Here is an 18737-nt window from a genome sequence, read left to right as displayed (position 1 = left end):
GAACCAGAACAGGACAAAGTAACATCCGCCATTGCCTTGCAACACTGTAATGTCCGCCACGAAATCCTCCATGCTTAAGCCTATGTGCTTATTTCACAGAGTGGCACTGCATAGGATCAGGCCATATGTCAACAAGCAGTGTTTTTATGCTACGTGGAAAGCTTTTCTCGCATTCGCCTAATATGAGCAGGTATGGCAGCTGTTTCTGAATGTACAAGAGCACAGGACACTTAGTAATCATGACTTCAACATCTGCTATACTGTTTTGCAAAATCACCCAGGGAACATTTCCATGTTTCATGAAATGATCAAGCAAATGAAGCATATTTTTTCACATAATAATTCTGACATAACAAGTTTTCCTTTGTGCAAACCAAATTCCATGCACTCTGACATTAGGGTCTGGGTGAAAACATGGATTTTTCTCAAATCAAACTTCCTCAAGTCACACTGCTGTATTTAGGGCTGGTTCCAACAAAAAACAGCTTGCTTCAGGATTTTGCAGAGACCAGTAGTGGACCTTTTTAAACTTTTAGAAAAAGACAGAGAAGATGGGATGTTCAGGCCAATTATTTCAATTGCATTTCCAAACACTCTTCCTCCTCCTCTGCTTTACCCCAGTCATTAGAAAAAAGACCAAACAAGGTATTAGCCAAAAAATAATCAGGCTTGGACTTTGATAACTGCCACAGACAAGGGAATTCCATGCTTTTAAGCAACTGCTGCAAATAACTCTTAGTGTCTTCCTGCCATTCAGTGGCTTGGCTACACTCTCAATTAATCTTATATTTTTAGTCTGGCCTGTAACATGTTTATGTTTTGCCTGCTGTTAGTCAAAAGAAAGAAGAGAAAATTAAGAGTCAGTAACGAACCCAACTTATTCCCCACCATTCCCCTTTTCTGAACAAATATGACTTGCTTTTCTACTGTCGCCAGGGCTCTAAAGTTCAGAGAAAGAAAGAAAGAAAGAAAGAAAGAAAGAAAGAAAGAAAGAAAGACGTACAAGAAATGTGTGTGTGTGGTATGTAATTAACTTCTAACCCTAAGACAAAATAAAGCTGTCCCACAATCTCCTTTATGTCTCAATAGAAATCACTCACAGTCCATAAATACAAAGCCATCCATCTCATTCGATGACATGATAGGAAGGATTTGGTTTTGAGAGTTTGGGTCACTGATAAACGTCAGGTCACCAACATGCATTCTTTCCGTTGAAAATGTATCTGTTTCACATTCTCCACCCTGGGTGGATCTCTGGACTGCTGCATTTGAGACCATACACTATGTAATATATAGTAATGCTATATTATTATAGCACTTACTATATAAAGCTGTACAATCAAATTGCGAATACATTCATCCGTACCACATAACATTATGCCCACATGCTCTGGAGGTTCTGGATTTGGGAAAAGAGAATACAATGTGAATGTTGTGCCCTTTAATTGATATTTACGGGCATAAATGTTCCCAGCAGATGAAGGCATTCCCCCCCCCCCCATCTCCTGCCATGAATTCTCAAGCATCCTGGACTCTCTGCCTTAGATTACAACAGAGCTGGGCATGAAGGATGGAGGGGTGGTAGAGAGAAAAATTAAACTCTTTAAATTGTATACTTCATGAGAAATAAAATACATATCAGTGGTACCACATTGTCAGCTGCAACTTGCTAGATATGTGGCCTGTAGCTATGCACTAATTTGATTCAATGTTGGCCAGGTCTTCTGTATTTTAGGCCTTTATAAATCTATGTTGATTATTTTATTGTACCCTTCCATGAAATTTTTCATGAGCTGGTTTCCAAATACTCTTATAAATTACTACTGAAAAATAAATAAATACTACAGAGAGAGGAGAAGCTTATCTCTTCCCTCCCCAGCACAATCGAAATGAAACTCTCCCCAATGCATGTGGCTAAGAGATAACGGGGACTTTTAAAAAAAGGTTCCTACCTCAAGGGAAGTTTCTGATCATGTTGGGGGGGTCACGCCCCACTGCTTGTAATTAAGTTGGCGGAGGAGAAACCTAGGTGTGTAACTGTAGACTATGTATCCTGTGAACATCTCACTAGGACCTGAGAGCAGCATTTAGAGACCCCCTCCCCTGTTTCCTGGATAAATCTGTCAGTTTTGCTTTCTCTCAGTTTTTCACTTTACCAGTCTTAAATTCAGTTCACTTCATTTCTTAATCCATTTGCAAACTTCTTTTCAAAAGAAAGAAGTCCACACGATAAATTGTATGCACGTTTGCTTGCATTTTTCCTTATATATCCATGTATGACATTGTTATTGCGTTTTTGTGCACACTTCCTCCTGATATATGCTTTCCCCCTATTTTGTACACATTTTTGCTGGCAAAATGCCATCACAATATTCAGAGAAATGCAAATTTCAAAGGGGAGCTGTGTTTCAATTTGCACATTGGTACGTGAAGTGTGAATTGGATGTGTTTGCACCCGAATGCAAACTGAATTAATTTCTCCCTCGTCCCTACTGTTCCCTCAAGAACAGTAAAACTTTCAAATAATATAATAAGACTCATACAAAGGATCCCCAAGAGGAAGGAGCCTAAACGCTTGTTACAGTTGTGCAAACTTGTAGCAAGCAAGGGAAACAAAAGAAGTAATGCTAAAGAAGTATACAAAGAGGAGATTAATCTGAATTTTTTTATTCACATTGCAGAGTTTGGCTTCCCTTAAACCTGAATTTGGATGGTCTGTGTTTGTTTAAATGCAAAGTGTGCAGCCCTGATTGTTCCCAATCTGTAATCCCTGGAAGAAAGAGGATGGAATCTTCCTTCAGGTGTTTCTGAGTCACAGTTTCCAAGATCCACCAGCTCATCAAATTCTGTTCTTAATTCAGGTCACTGAACAGTGTTCTGGGAAGCTTAGAAGCTTCTATACTTGGTCCATTATATTGTGTTGCTAGTTTTTTAGTATTACTTATCTTCTAAACATAGAGGCAAAAACACAAACCGCCCTCTACCGCAACGGGCGTCATTAGGGTATCTACGAACACACCCTCAGCACCCACAAGGTTTCATCTCCCTGCCTCCCCACTGTTCCATTAGCTAACACAAAGCATTTTAAAAGTATTGGGAGGGGGGGTTATGGGGCAGTTACAGGTAGAAGAGCATGCATGATACCACATGCATACCTATAGAGCATTGCAGCATGTATGTGGCATCACAACAGTGTCTCCAGTTTGCAGATGTGCTGACAGGTTCAATGTCATTGGCCATAGCAATTCTACTAAATGGGAAGTCATCCCTCGGGCTTTCACTTCCAAACAAGGGCTAGCATGGTTCCTCCACCTTTTCCTTCATCTTTGCTGTTAAGATGGAAGAGTAATGCTTGGTCAACAGCTGCAGACAGCTAGAAACTTGCAAAGGGTCAGGTCTAGGCGTTCCATGATGAGGGGTAGGGTACCTGTGCATCAATGTTTTTTGTGCCTGTAGATAAGAGTCTGTTAGACCAATGTCTGACCTTGATAATAGGCTGGATGAGAGTCAATAAACTGAAGCTTAATTCACTGTTAGTGGGTGGTTGCCTAGACTGGATGGATCTGCTTTGGGTGGGGTTTTACTCTCCCGGAGAACTCTGTGTGGTAGGAAGGTGGGATATTAATGTAATAAATAAAGTTTCTTCCCAGAAAGTTTATTCAATGGACAGCATTAACCCTCAGTGATCATTTATCTCAGTCACCTCTGGCTACGAAACAAGGCTTTCCACATGAGTAGATTTTCAATCCCTTTTCACAGCATTTTTCTTACCCCAAAGGGATCAGCGATCCTTCCTTCTCTCACATTTTAGCAGTCAGTTCTTCCTTGATTTTCCTGCATTATAGATGTATAGGCTTATACGTTAAGATCATTCAAGTTTCAGCCTCCTCTGTGGTGCCTGTTTCAGCCACACTCATTATGACTGAAAAGCCCCAGGGCATAACAAAATGATTGCTTTAATACTTCCCTGGGTCAAACTGTTCATTTAAGAAACCAAACCCAGAGGAAAGTTGGGTGAGTGTAGGAGGAAGATGCAGCAGCCAAGTAACTAGTAAGCTAGGTCTGAAATAATGGAAATAACCCCATAGGTCAGATTCTCAGCCATGTCTTTTGTGTTCCTACAGAGCCTGATTAAACAATAACCCAGATTTCAAAAGAAGTCTTGGAGGAGTAAAAGATTAAAGATATTCTACTGTTAATATTATAAATCTCAATTAAAAGAAAACTAATAGAAAAACAAAAGGTTATTGCATTTCTTTCCTCTAGCCTGCTTAGAATTCTCTCTTTGATACTTTGACATAATGGAAGTGGGTTTCTTAAATGGAGGCTAGGTAGGAATATTAGTAATGGAAAGGGACTGGCAGTAATTAAACATGTGAAGAAGGAAAGTGGCTTGGCATGGCCAGGAGCATATACGATTAACTCTCATTGACAAAGAATATTTTGTATGGCCCCACAAAATGTATATCTCACGCATATTTTCCATTGTTAGAAGAAGAAGAAACCTCTCTCTTTCCCAGTCTCTTTCTCTTGGCAATAAATGCAACTTTGTTTCCAGACATATGCTGTCAATCAGCATGCAGGGTTCATTTTGTCATTGAAAATCAGAACTTCCTAAGCATCGACTGTTTTCCGAGAACAGGTCAGGCAAAGCCAACAGAGCGAAAAAGGTCTAGTAGATATGCTAACTGCAAGGACCAGGTGCTTTAGGAAAAAGTGAGGCAGGCAGGTTAGTGGGGAAAGTGAACACTCACAAAAAGACCTGTCTTTGCTACTTGCCTCCTCCTTCGCCACAAGCACAGAGGAAGGCAGAAACAACCATTCTGCAAGTCCAGGCAGAACATCTTTTTTACCTTTCAGAGTTGGGATTGGGACTACACATTTCAGAATCCCTAGTACAGCGGTACCTCGGGTTAAGAACTTAATTCGTTCTGGAGGTCTGTTCTTAACCTGAAACTGTTCTTAACCTGAGGTACCACTTTAGCTAATGGGGCCTCCCGCTGCCGCCGTGCCACCACCGCACAATTTCTGTTCTCTTCCTGAAACAAAGTTCTTAGCCCGAGGTACTATTTCTGGGTTAGCGGAGTCTGTAACCTGAAGCGTCTGTACTACTGTATGCAAATAGTAGTTTGCTCATAGTTGCAGCATTCCACTGACCAATGGCAGGTGATCTTTCTTGGGCCTTTAGGGGGCAAGGAAAGGGAGTGGTGGTTGTGGTGCACACCGTATTCAAAGCAAGCAGGGCACCGCTTTAGGCTACTTTGTGAAAATGTGTTTCTTGGGTGATACTGCATGCAAAAATGTGTATATTAGGTGATATGTATATATTAGGTGACATAAAATGCTGGTGAATTTTCATGAATCAAAAATATTCCCAAACAGATGTGGAAATGAGGGGAACTAAACTGAAGATTGGAAAAATGAGAAACCGCGAGAAATCACAAGAGAGAGATTTGCCTGTGTAGCTGAGGCCCACTTCCCAGTGGCAGAGTTTCATGTTCCGGCACCGGGGGCAGAGAGCAGGCGGGGGCGGGGCTGGCACACGTCCCGGGGGCGGGAGGGGCAGCCACGATGGAACCTCACTGGGATTGCACTGCCGGGGGTGGTGCACTCCCCCACACCCCCCTCTTCCTCCGCCAGTGCCACTTCCGCCTTGGATCCTGCTTGAATTCTAAGAAGCAATGAAGAATAATATAGCAATGACAACTATGTCCTTGGGACTAGAACCTAATGCTTGCATTTTTAGGGATAGGCTTTGGTGACTGGTGACATAAATTAATCACCTACTGGAAGAACCCAAATAATTCTAAGGCAGAATCTAGTTCATTTGGCACTTGGCACTTCTGCAAGAATGTATTTCTGCATGTTTGAAAACCATGCTAAGGGTCCATAACTCAGATCCTTGTGAATTAAAGCTCTGAGAACAGCTACACCATATCTGGGACATGATGTGATCCACTCCCATCTTTTCTGCTGTACGAATTTCTCCCACCAAAGGCATTTTTGACAGCTTAATGGAACAGAAGTAACGAGGTGTGCCCAACAACCTCATGCCATTCCCTCATCAAATTAGTCAATTTTCAACTATTTCTCCAATTGACCCTTCACACTTTTAATAATTTCCTTAGAATCATAGAGTTGGAAGAGACCACAAGGGCCATCGAGTCCAACCCCCTGCCAACCTCCTTGTATAAGTAATGGCAGCTCCTCTGTAGCCTTTCTCTTTATTTTGTCTCTAAGCCTTCAAAAACAATCAGTTATCCTGGCAAAATCCAGAGCCTCCTGAATTGAGTGAACATGTGAAAATATCTGTGAAAATGTCTCCTATTTCAATTTTCTACTTCCTTCCACTCTCCTTCTTATGTTTTCTCTGGCCCAAGCACCACGCCAAATTTACAAGCAAGCTATTTCTCTTGCTATCCACATTCTTCATCTCACGCCCTTGTGAGCCAATTCAAATGTTCAGCAAAAGCACATGGTACAATCTTCCTGGGACTCTGCCACTTCAGAATGTAGGTAGGAAAAAGAATCTTAACATGCTTTGAAGATTTATCACTTAGTCTCTTCCAGTTACAGGGAACATTCAGGTAGCTCATTCCCTGCATCAACTGATAAACGATTGAAAAGGCTGAAGTGAATGGTGCCAATATAGAAATGAATGTTCTGTACAAACAGTGGTGTGTACGCTTAATTGGAGGTGAATATGCTTATAGGAATCCTTATTTTATTGTACATTGTATTAAGCAGTTGACCTAATATTCTGCAAAAGCCAGGACTGTGAGAGCTTCTTGCACCTGCCTAGAAGTGACACACATTTCTGTTGCATGTGCCATTCATGGTAAAGGATAGCTATCTTAACACAATTGCAAGATAATTGCCCCATCTATTTCAAAACACCCATGAAAATGAAGTTTAATAACAAGGGCAACAACACAAGTGCTTAAAACAGCCAATCAGATAACTGGACTGAAATAATGAACAGTGCTGATAGCACAATCCACAGAAAACTCTGCTGCAGTACCTTAAAATGGTTCTTAATAATAATAAAAAATGAAATATTAAGAAAGCAATCCTAAACCTATTTATTTGAGAATAGGCTGTATTTTCATATTCTGCTGGAAGCCACCCAGAGTGGCTGGGGAAACCCAGTCAGATGGGCTGGGTATAAATAATTTATTATTATTATTATTATTATTATTATTATTATTATTATTATTATTCAGAAATAGTCTTTTTTCAGGTTTCGGCACAGAAACTGCCCTGGTTGCCTCATCTGATGACCTCTATCAGGACAGAAACCGAGGCAATGTGTCCCTATTAATTCTCCTGGATCTCTCAGCAGCTTTTGATACCATCAATCACAACATCCTCCTGGAGAGGCAATCTACCTTGGGGATGGGTGGCACTGCTTTGCAGTGGTTTTGGTCCTACTTGGATGGCCATCTTCAGTGGGTGATGCTTGTGGAGCATTATTTGGCACCTTAAGGCCTTCAGTGTGGGGACCTTTAGGGTTCAGTTTCATCTCCCATGTTGTTTAATATATATATGAAGCTGCTAAGTGGGTTATCTGGAGTTTGGGAATGTGTTGTAAGCAGTAAGAGTGATGCTCTCAGACCAACTGCACTGCCGGCGTCAGCTCCAACCCCCTTTTAAGCTTCTGGAGCAAAACGGAGTGAAGCCTGCTCCCACTTGGTTCACTCTGGTTGCCCCCCCCCAGGCCACCGTGGATAGGCCAACATTTGAATCTGGGTTTGGCAGGAACCCAGCAGACACTGTGGTGGCCAGGGGAGCAAAGCAACGGCCAGTGAAACAGCGTGGCTTCAGGAGGATGGGTTCAGCGTGGCCCACCAGGAGACAAACGTCGCCCACTACCAGACCTGGCGAGCAGCTTGTGTGGAACTCAGAAACTCAAAGGTTAGGTGGATGGCTTTGCGGAGCAGGGTCTTCTCGACGGTAACACCCACTTTGTGGGTGGCTTTGCCAGGCAAGTCTCGCTGAATCAGTTCATACACTTCAAATGCCTGCAGTTTATTTGCACAGGCTTTGAGGATTTGAATGCTTAGTGAGGGAGCCGTTCTTGCGAACAGATCTTTTACAACCTATAAGCCACCGTGAGAGTCTGCTGAGAGGTTTAATAGCAGGAGATTATATATATTAGGGTAAGACGTTTTATAGGGCTGAGGCTCCTGAAATGCCTTTGATTTGCATATATATCTGCATGCCACACTGGGAAAGCACATTTGCATTAGCTGAAGGCTGATTTTTATGACTGCTATTTTTACTGCCTAGATTGTTTTAGGAAACCTCCCCTGTGTACTCTCCTTCCCGCTGCCTTTCCATTTAGCTACTGCCACATTGGCTGTGCTGTATTATAGCGTGTTTGAATTAAACCTGTACCAATGCAAACATCGAAGGGTGCATTTACCCATGCTCTGCCCAGCACTTCTCCATGGAAAACCTGCAATGGTTTAAACAATATTAGGATTTATTTATTTCTTTCATTAAAGAAAAACCAAGAGTCTACAGGGCATATCTGGCATACCTTACCTTTCAGCGGGGGTATGAAGAGAGGCAGACTAATGCCAGTGTACTGGAAGAAGCAAAGATTACCAGTGCCAAAGCAATGATTCTTCAACATCAACTTCATTGAACTGGTCATGTTGTTTGGATGCCTGATGATCGTCTTCCAAAGCAACTACTCTATTCCGAACTTAAAAATGGGAAGCGTAATGCTGGTGGTCAACAAAAGAGGTTTAAAGACTGTCTCAAGCCAAATCTTTAAAAAGTAGTATAAACACCGGCAATTGGGAAACAGTGGCCTTTGAGTGCTCCAATCGGAGAACAGTCTTTACCAAACATGTTGTGGACTTTGAAGATGCTCGAACTCTGGACAAAAGGGAAAAACGTGTTAAGAGGAAGGCACGCTTGGCAAACCCTCACCGTGATCAACTCCCACCTGGAAACCTATGTCCCTACTGTGGAAGGATGTGTGGATCCAGAACTGGCCTCCACAGTCACTTACGAACTCACTGTTAAGACCGTGTTTATGGAAGACAATCTTACTTGGCTATGAGTGATCACCAAAGAAGAAGAAGATGATGATATTAGTGGAAAAGACAGTGAAAACATTTCTTTTGCTGTATTTGGCATTTCGCACACCAGCTCATGTTTTAATTTAGAATTACACATTTTATCACTTAAAGGGTAAAAAATAAAAAATAATGGAAATGCAAGGTTAGATTTAAATAATAAAAAAGCAGATCCTGAATCCATTACAAATAAGGATGGGAAATAAATTTGATTCAGTTGTCATTTAAAGGAGAACCTACCTTTGGCTGATTAATATTCTACAGCCTTTTAAAGGTGTCTGTGGGAAGGGAAGGTTATTTTTTTGCTGTTTCGTTTTAATCATTTACTTGTTATTGTCTTGTATTTTATTCTGTGAATGGCACTGGGACCTTATGATGAAGGGTGGTATATAAATCTAATAAATAAGAATATAATAATAATTTGTACGGTACTTTCCAAAACAACGCACAATCTGAAACACATGTTACCACATTTTGCAGTGTAGTATTTCAGTGAAGAAATGTGCCCGCAAATGCATGTACTGAGATAAAGTGTGCCTATAAATGAATATATTTGTGGAAATAACATTAAAATGCATTGCGTTTGGAGAAATTGCTTGCAAAAACATGTCCTTTCAGTGCCATCAAGAGCTTCACCATTTTAATTTCTGCATGTCAGGTTGCTGTTAAAGGTGCAGAAGTAGGACCAGTAGAAAAAGTAAGATTGCACTCCAAGAGACATTTTCTTGGGAGCAAGTGGTACTTCAGGACCACAGGAACTTAGCATGTTTTAATACCCTGGATTGGCAAGCCCTCGCCTCTCGGCCACTGCATGGGCCACCATGAGAAGAAGGATGAAGGCCCAGCCCAGGCGCAGCTTGCCTCCCCACAGCTCTGGAAGGTGGCAGGAGCTCAGCAGGGAGCCTTTCATGGGTGTGCCTGATTGCATCCCCCTCAGGATTTTGTGCCTGGGGCCACCACCACAGCACCCACTATGCCACTGGAAGGTGGTCCTTATGGTATCCAGATCCCATTTGGGGTTTGATATCAATCTCATTGCTGCCTTGGCAATGCATTTGCTTCATTTCTTTGTCACCCAACATTATTTTCTGTTTTCATTTCTAGAGAACATTTTCTCCAAGCAGTAGCAGTGGTATAGCTCCCTCCCTCCTCCACTATCACCAGCTATATGAATTAGGTGAGTCATCCATAAAGCTCTGTGAAAAATGAAGGGAAGGAGGGACGTGACACTGTGCTGAATAAAAATCCACACTCGCACTGAATGATATATGAAGGCTTTCTATCTGTCTGAGGAAAGATCATATTAAAACACCACAAAAATCTTCTGCTTCATCTTGGAACAGGTACAAAAGTGAGCGGGTGAGAGGAGGTGTTCTGCCTATAAGGTTTCAGTATCTTTTATTTCATTATTAGCCATTCAGACTTTCTTTTCCAGTGAGAATAGTACATGTCATAATGGATAATGTGCCTATTCTTTCACCTCCAAAAAAGCTGGAAAGTAAAGTAGGGAGAGAGAAAACAAATATCGTTCCTCCTGATTTCAGCTGGGACGGACAATCTCCTAACAATTACTCATGAGCCATCAAGCAAGTTAATTGCAAATGTTCGGGTTTCTTCAGTTCTTCAGCCCCAGGTCAGACATTTGCCCCAAGTTCCTCAATGCTATGAGGAGCCACTGCAGGAGTTCAGGCTCCAGTACATGGGGAAGGAGGATAATGAATCCAATGACTATGGTGCTGCAGAGGAGGTGGGGCCAGGAGGCATTCCCTGCCTCTTCCCCCTCACATGATTGGAATCCTTAATGGGCAAATGCCTAAAACAAGCTATAGTCAACTCCAAATGGATATTCCATACCCAGATTGTGTTCCCTAGTAAACAACTAGTTTACATGCTCAAATACTATTTGTTATCTGAAGATCGGTGACTCTAATTGATAGTTCCTACTTAAAGATTAGTGGGACACGGGTGGCGCTGTGGGTTAAACCACAGAGCCTAGGGCTTGCCGATCAGAAGGTCAATGGTTCAAATCCCTGCGATGGGGTGCGCTCCCATTGTTCGGTCCCAGCTCCTGCCAACCTAGCAGTTCAAATGCACACCAGTGCAAGTAGATAAATAGGTACCGCTCTGGTGGGAAGGTAAGCGGCGTTTCCGTGTGCTGCTCTGGTTCGCCAGAAGCGGCTTAGTCATGCTGGCCACATGACTCAGAAGCTGTATACCGACTCCCTTGGCCAGTAAAGCGAGATGAGCGCTGCAACCCCAGAGTCGGCCACGACTGGACCTAATGGTCAGGGGTCCCTTTACCTTTTTACTTAAAGATTGGAAGCTTTTCTTTTTCTCATTCTCAACAAGCAAATGTTGAAGGAATGGCATCTTCCATTCCACTAGGTAGCATAAATTTGAAAGAAGCCATCTAGTTTCACAAACTGATTATTAGTTTGGGTGGGAGAAACAGTTCTCTGTGATGCATTGCCACAAAGATAGGAATGTAGTGACAAGCTGTATGCCTTTTCATAAGCTACCATAAGATCAGATCGACCGCAAAGAGTTCTTAGATTAGCATTTCTAATTTTGAGTCATTTATCCTGTGTGGGGCTGCACTTGATAACAGTTCAGAAGTTTCAGCCAGTGCAGAATACCATCTACACTGACCCCATCCATGGATGCATTAATGGGAGACAATGATATAAATCAAGGTGTTAGTTTTAATTCATAAATCTGTTAAATGTTTCATCCCCACACAATTCAGTTTTGGCGTGCTGGCAATTAGCAATTTAGCAATTCTGACAACAACAGATAGGGAAGCAGAAATCAACCCATGTCCAGAAAGGAAATCAATTCAACGAATACAATCAGCACTTGCTGTTGTTGCTGCTTTCGGTTCTCAAATGAGACGTAATTGATTACTTTTTATCCCATTTGCATTGTGTTTCCTTGGCAATTGAATGAATGGAGTGGAATAACCTAATGCCAATGTAATTCACATAATTAATCTAAGGAAGGTAATTTCGCTACTGTGGACAGTAAGACAAATGGTGTAGCTTTCTGCAGTGGAACAGAAACAGTGCTGCAAGTGATGAATGCAGAGTGGAACAGAAAACAATGTCTTCCTACATCCCAAGTTGCATTTCAATCAATCAGGCTTACTTCCAAGTTGTTAGAATTGGGCTTTCAGTGAGTGAATTATTTATATTTTGCAATATTCGTGATGAGTATCACAAATATTTTTGCAATATTCATGATACTCAACCTGTCCTATGAACATCTGGTGATATGCCATCCCTTTCCCTCAATAAAAGCCCATGCTGCTTGCTTGCTTGCTTGCTTTGCTTTCAACATGTGTTGTGTTCGGATCATAAGCTATCTCTTTCCGAGACCATAATGATTCCTTCTTCTGAGCGGAAGGCAATTGTCAGGGCAAAGCACTTGAGGCATTGAGGACTGCAGAAAGAAGCTGTAGAAAATGCAAGGAGAAAATTGATGCAGCTAATCTTTCAAGGAGAATCACACCATAGCTGGCCACAATATTGGCTGAGCACAACTAGGACAGGGTGTGTCCCCAGGAAAGCAGGAACTTTTTTTTTCCCCTTTTGAGGAAATTCTTGCACGTGCTACAGGGAGCCTAGATGGGGTGCTGCCGAATTCATGATGGGAGCTCGGTTGTTTCCAATAGCTACACAGATGGGTGGCAAGCAGCCTTGGCTGATTTTCTCTTTGCACAGGCGAGACCGCTGAACCTTCCTTGGCTACAGATATGCCTCCAGTTTCACAAATAAATGTGGACTGGAGCAGCACCATAGCTCACTGGCCCATGCTTTGCACACAGAAAGTATCAGATTCAATCCCTGGCAACCCCAGCTGTTGTGGTTTTAAATAAAAGATAGCAGGGGGTAAGAAAGAGCAATGTTGGAAAGATGGTTTTGATCAGATGAAAGAATACTGTGAAAATATGGGACAGATTTCAATGATCATAGGACTGCACACATGTACACACAGAGAGCTGCCTGGAAGTGATTTCTGCAATCCCAACAGCAGTTCTTCTAGGTGGCAGAATCACAGCAATCCTTGTGTGTTTGCTCATGTGAACAGGGGGATGAACAGGGCGAGCTTCACCAAGCCCCAAAATAAGTAGCGTGCAGACATACCCATGGATGTGAATCAAATAACAACATGGACAAAGAACGTAGCCTAGCTAAAAATACTCTGTCTAGATGACTTGAGCCAAACTGCTGGGACACACCATATTACCTAGAAATAAAACTGAATATCATACATGCTCAAACCCTTTTTTGGGAATTGTAAGTCTTATAATGCCAGGCAAAAAGGGTTTGGATCGATTCTTAAGCCAACACCAGCTTTTGCTCCTGTGTACTTTGGCAGCTCATTCCAAGCTGGAAACTACAAAACCATAAAAGCAGAAGACAAAACACAGTTTGCCTCCTTGCATAAAACCAGCAGGGATAGGAAAAGCTACTCAAAATACATGTGAGGAAAAATCTTGGAGAAGGATTCTGAATCCATAGTAGGGAAGATATTCCACCTCCTTTCCTGTAAAGAATTCAAGGAATATCTGCTGAATGCTTCAAGATGTGAGAGATGCTTTCATGAGGGTCAGTATCCCTGGTTGCCCTTTGCTCAGGCCACACCTCTGAGCAGCCAAGAGTTCAAAGACTGGAAGGGCTATTTTAAATGTTGCCAGTCAAAGAGCTCAGAGTCATGACTGCAAGCTCTCTTGCTACCCCTATTAGTAAAATCATCCAAGTGGGGCCAAAGTGGGAGATGTGAGAGAACAGAAGTAGGTCCGGGCCAGGGTGGGAAGGTAGTGAAACCCAAGATACACAACACATTATTCCAGGGTATGCTGTATTGTTTATGCTGTATTGTTTTTAACACTTGATTGGAAGCCGCCCAGAGTGGCTGGGGAAACTCAGCCAGATGGGCGGGGTATAAATAATAAATTATTATTATTAGGGTACGGGGAAGAAGCCCCAAGCTCCAAGCATGGCAGGACCAAGGGTTGTGCACATGCATTTGACTTCATGCAGACAGCAAAGAGTGAAGTGTCCAATGCATGCAGAAAAGGTCCTGGAGTGAGCTGAAGGAGCATTTCTTTAATTGCTAGAGAGAACATCCCAAACATCAGGGGTTGGAATAAGTTACAGATAGGTAGCCGTGTTGGTCTGCCATGGTCAAAACAAAATAAAAAAATTCCTTCCAGTAGCACCTTAAAGACCAACTGAGTTAGTTCTAGGTATGAGCTTTCGTGTGCATGCACACTTCTTCAGATAGGGTTGGAATAAGGAATTCTTGGGTGGATGAACTGGACAGTGTCAGTTTCTCCCTGTTCCTCATTTTTCCATTTCTCAACACTTCCACATCAGCTTGGGATTTATTTTATTTCATCAACATTGCAGTGAGAATTTTTCCTAATGGGCACATTTGTGCACAGTTTTACATAATATGTATGGTTTGTTGTTTTTTTCAAGCAACTCTCCCTAATATAATGTAGTTTGTATTTTTTTTAAAAAAAACAATATATGCATTTTTATGCACACTTTCCCCTAATAAGTGCTGCTTCTTCTTTTTTTACACAGGGCTTGGGCTGGATCTGCATTGCAAACTTTGGAGAAGTGCAAATTTTGAAAGATGGCTGCGTTTCAATTCATGTGATGTTTGAGGAAGTGTGAATTATGTAAGCTCACTTTAAATATGAACTGAACTGAATTTCTTCCCCCACCCCTGAGAGTATTGTCTTAGGTCGGATTTGAGCCACGACATCAAGTGCTGGTCTGATGCTGTTGCAATGTGCAGGGAAGGCAATACCTTCAGTACAAGATCCTTGAGATCAGTTACTGTAGAACTGAGAGCACTGAAGTGCCAATCACAGAAGCTGGAATGAGGCATGAGCCAAAATGAGGTACTCAGCCCGACTTTCCTGTTCACTGTTGCTTCAGGAACTGCAGTTCCTTCATTGCTTGTTTAATTGTCCTGTAAAAGTCCTGTGTCAATATTTCTGTTTCCCGTGTTTACCTGGCTGTGGCAGACAATCTGCTCCCTTTACAGAGCTCCTGACTAAATTTAACATGGCAGCTATAACAGGGAGTTTAAGGCCAGAGAGCTTACAGGCCTCTTGATGAATAGGAAAACTGTAAGTGTATTTAACAATTTAAAAGTACGTCTGCAGAAACTGAAAGCCATCACCATGCTGTGAATAACGTTACTGTTCCCTTGCAGATCTGACATTGTTGGAGGTTTCAAGGTTTCAGAGCTATGCTGAAAAAATGCAACAGTTTATACTGAAGGCTGATTCTCAAAGTTATTTCACTATGACAATACTATGAGCAAATGACTGTGCTGTGTGATTCATGCATTTAAGAGTTATGAAGTATGCAGCAAGAAAGCACAGGCATTCTTTGCTTCTGGCTCCATGAAACCCTTCTCAATACATTAAAGTCTGGTAATTTAAAAAGTCATTTTTGACCCACCTCTTTAAGCTTACATTGGGCAGGTAAAGAGCAACTGGAAAGCTGGTTTACAAAACCCTCTTACCAGATAGGCATGCTGGGCAGCAGTACGGTAGACCAATTGACGTGGAAAATACCTGGGTCCTGATCTCTCCTGAGAGGAGAGATCTTCATGGTGAAGCTGCCACCATATCGAGCACCCTGCCCACTCAGAGCAGCCAGGGTGGGAGCAAGCCAATGGATTTCTCTCTCCTTTCGTAGCCAAAGGGAGTGTATTAGCTATGTCAATACCAGGGCTGGATTAGTTTTAGGTCCTTACTTGAGGGTGTGAGGGGAGCATATGATCCACAGGTCCACAACTTCCTCCAACATGCCTCCATGCTTTCTGCCATCGTTTTAGGGAGACAGTCAGCAGCAGAATTCCCTCACCACTGGTGGAGAGAGAGCTCTGTAGCATCTTGTGGACCACTGAGCATCCTCTTAGGGAGCCAACGATTGCTACTTAAGGCTTTAAGCTAATGACATTTTTGATGTTTGTTAATTCATGGGAATATTCTTAAGTTTTAAGCTTTTGTTTGCTTTTCATTTTGCTGTGCTTTGTATTTTTATGGTGTGTATGTGTGATGCATTCAAAGTATTCCTATCTTTACAGGGAGTGTGTGTGTTTTGATGCATTTTTGTTTTTAATGCACACAGATTTTTTTAAAATTTGTTTTAAAAATGCACATATAAACTTATGCACATTTGGATAAAATCATTCCAACCACAAATGAACTGACGGAGTCTAAATTGGCTGTTAGAATTATACTATAAAGGAACTTCGAGGTTTGTAGTTAAAAAAAAACTCAATCAAGTCATGAAATCGATGTGATGCGACCATTTTATTTGTTTATTTATTGAATTACAATATTATATTATTGTAAAGGGATTGAAATAAATAGTTGTAAAGAGGTTGTAAATTAATTGTTTTTTAAGGAGAATTATTGTAAAGGTGTTGAAAATAAAGCAGAAACACAATGAAGTGACTTGATTGATGGTGCGTTGAAGCTGGAATATTGTGTAAGGCACATGTTTTGCACACAGAAGATGCCAGGCTCAAACCTTGGGATCTTTGATTAAAAGGATGTCATAGCAAATGATGTGAGTGATCTGTGCCTTGGCTCCTGGAGAGCTTCTGCCAGTCAGAATAGACAATAAATCATTTGATCTGGTATAGGCAGCTTACTATGTCCTGCATACTCCATCTCAAAAAAAGGACCAAATGTTGCTTTTATTAATGTCTTTATTATTTCCAAGACCATGTTTCATCCCAAAGGATCTTAGAAATGTTCACACAATACCATACAAAGGAGAGATATAGTAGATAAATTTAAGGCAAAAATAGAATAATTTTATAACATCTATTATTTGCACTATCAATGGAATCATTGGCTAATGCTATCCAAAGTAATCAGAAAATAAAAGGAATATTAAGAAATGAACATAGAATACAATTGAACCTGGCCAAATCTGGTCCATGGGGTCACGAAGAGTCAGATACAACTAAACGACTAAACAACAACAACAACAACACAATTGAACCTCTTTGCTGATGATATTTCCCTGATGGTCTTGGACCCAGATATGTCCCTGTTGGAGGCTATCAGGGAAATTGAAGCATTTGGGGAAATAGATGGACTGTCCATCAATAAAACAACACTGGAACTTTGAATGTTCCTTCAGAAGTGCAAGCAAAAACACAAACCAAAACAAGTTTTAAATTTTGCCCACAATATATTAAATATTTGGGAATCAACACCACAAAATCATGGAAACAATTATGTAAAGTTACCATGGTAAAAAGTATTACAAAAGTTATTGAAAAATGGTCAAAGACATCTCTCTCTCGGATGAGTATAGTAGCGCCGGTGATGTTACCAAAAAAATCATTTTTATTCCAGACTCTACTTCTATGTATTTCAGCAAAGATCCTCAAGAAATGGCAAGAAATGATTGTCAACTTTATTCATCAGGGCAGGAAACCTACACTGCAGCTAACCGTATTGTATCGACATTCCCAGAAGTGGGGCATGAGTCTACCACATTTGCAAAGATACAATGAGGCACCCCATATAAACAATCACATTAGAATTATATACAATGTAAAAGAGAAGACCTGGGTAGAATTGGAATTAGATCAACCTGTGCAACACAGAATAACTTGCAGAATATAATTTTTTTATTCAAAACAGAACTATCCTAAAAATAACAACATAATGATCAAAGTCTGAAGCAGAGCCTTAAATACATGTCAATTACAAGTGGGAAGAATGCTGTTGCCCTCAGGCTCTGCTTCAGACTTTGCATGAGAACAGGATGTTGGACAAGACGTGACACTGGCCTGATCCAGGAGGGCTGTTCTTATATTCTCTTGTCTAAAACACCTCTGGTTTATTGCTATGGCTGAAGAAGAAAAGATGTATAATTTACGATTGATAAAGGGACAATCTAATACACTTTATTGCTTGCTGTATGGTACACATTACCTAAGCAGGCATGGGATTCTACTTTGAAACAGTATAGAAGGAACTCTACGCAGGTGGCCATGTAATGCTGGTCTGAATATACCTGAATGGAAACAAAAGATTTTGGTGAAGCAGTTTTAAATATTCTCTACATGATATTAACACTTACCTTCGATAGAACCAAGTTTATGTTCTGGTTTCTTTCTGGTTTCTTATCTTCCTGTGACAGCATGAAATGATGATGATGATGATGTTTTAAAAGGGACATGGGTGGCGCTGTGGTCTAAACTACAGAGCCCAGGGCTTGCCGATCGGAAGGTTGGCGGTTCGAATCCCTGCGATGGGGTGAGCTCCCGTTGCTTGGTCCCAGCTCCTGCCAACCTAGCAGTTTGAAAGCACATCAAAGTGCAAGTAGTTAAAAAGGCACCACACCAGCAGGAAGGTAAACAGTGTTTCTGTGCACTGCTCTGGTTCGCCAGAAGCAGCTTAGTCATGTTGGCCACATGACCCAGAAGCTGTACGCCAGCTCCCTCGGCCAATAAAGCGAGATGAGCGCCACAACCCCAGAGTCGTCTGTGACTGGACCTAACGGTCAGGGGTCCATTTACCTTTACCTTTACTTTTTAATGTTTTAAAAGAAAAAGAAATCGCTCTCTTATGTTCCACTCCTCTCATGTGCACCA

General features: G+C 41.5%; 2 long non-coding RNA genes across 2 annotated transcripts; one reads left to right on the top strand and one right to left on the bottom strand.

Annotated features, from left to right (window-relative positions):
- Nucleotides 1-10193: 10193 nt before the first annotated feature.
- LOC309338672 lies at nt 10194-15761 on the top strand. The gene is made up of 3 exons (XR_014155006.1): nt 10194-10266; nt 14681-14778; nt 15321-15761. It is a non-coding gene; the product is annotated as an uncharacterized lncRNA (long non-coding RNA).
- Nucleotides 15762-16870: 1109 nt separating this feature from the next.
- Nucleotides 16871-18476, bottom strand: LOC309338668. Its single transcript, XR_014155003.1, has 3 exons — nt 18224-18476; nt 17132-17992; nt 16871-17049 (listed from the first exon to the last, which is right to left on the bottom strand). It is a non-coding gene; the product is annotated as an uncharacterized lncRNA (long non-coding RNA).
- Nucleotides 18477-18737: the final 261 nt, after the last annotated feature.

The sequence above is a fragment of the Podarcis erhardii genome, assembly GCF_964252035.2.
Source record: "Podarcis erhardii genome assembly, chromosome: 3".
Lineage (NCBI taxonomy): Eukaryota > Metazoa > Chordata > Lepidosauria > Squamata > Lacertidae > Podarcis > Podarcis erhardii.
Note: the sequence above shows the minus strand (reverse complement) of the source record. Positions and strands in the feature narration are given on the sequence as shown.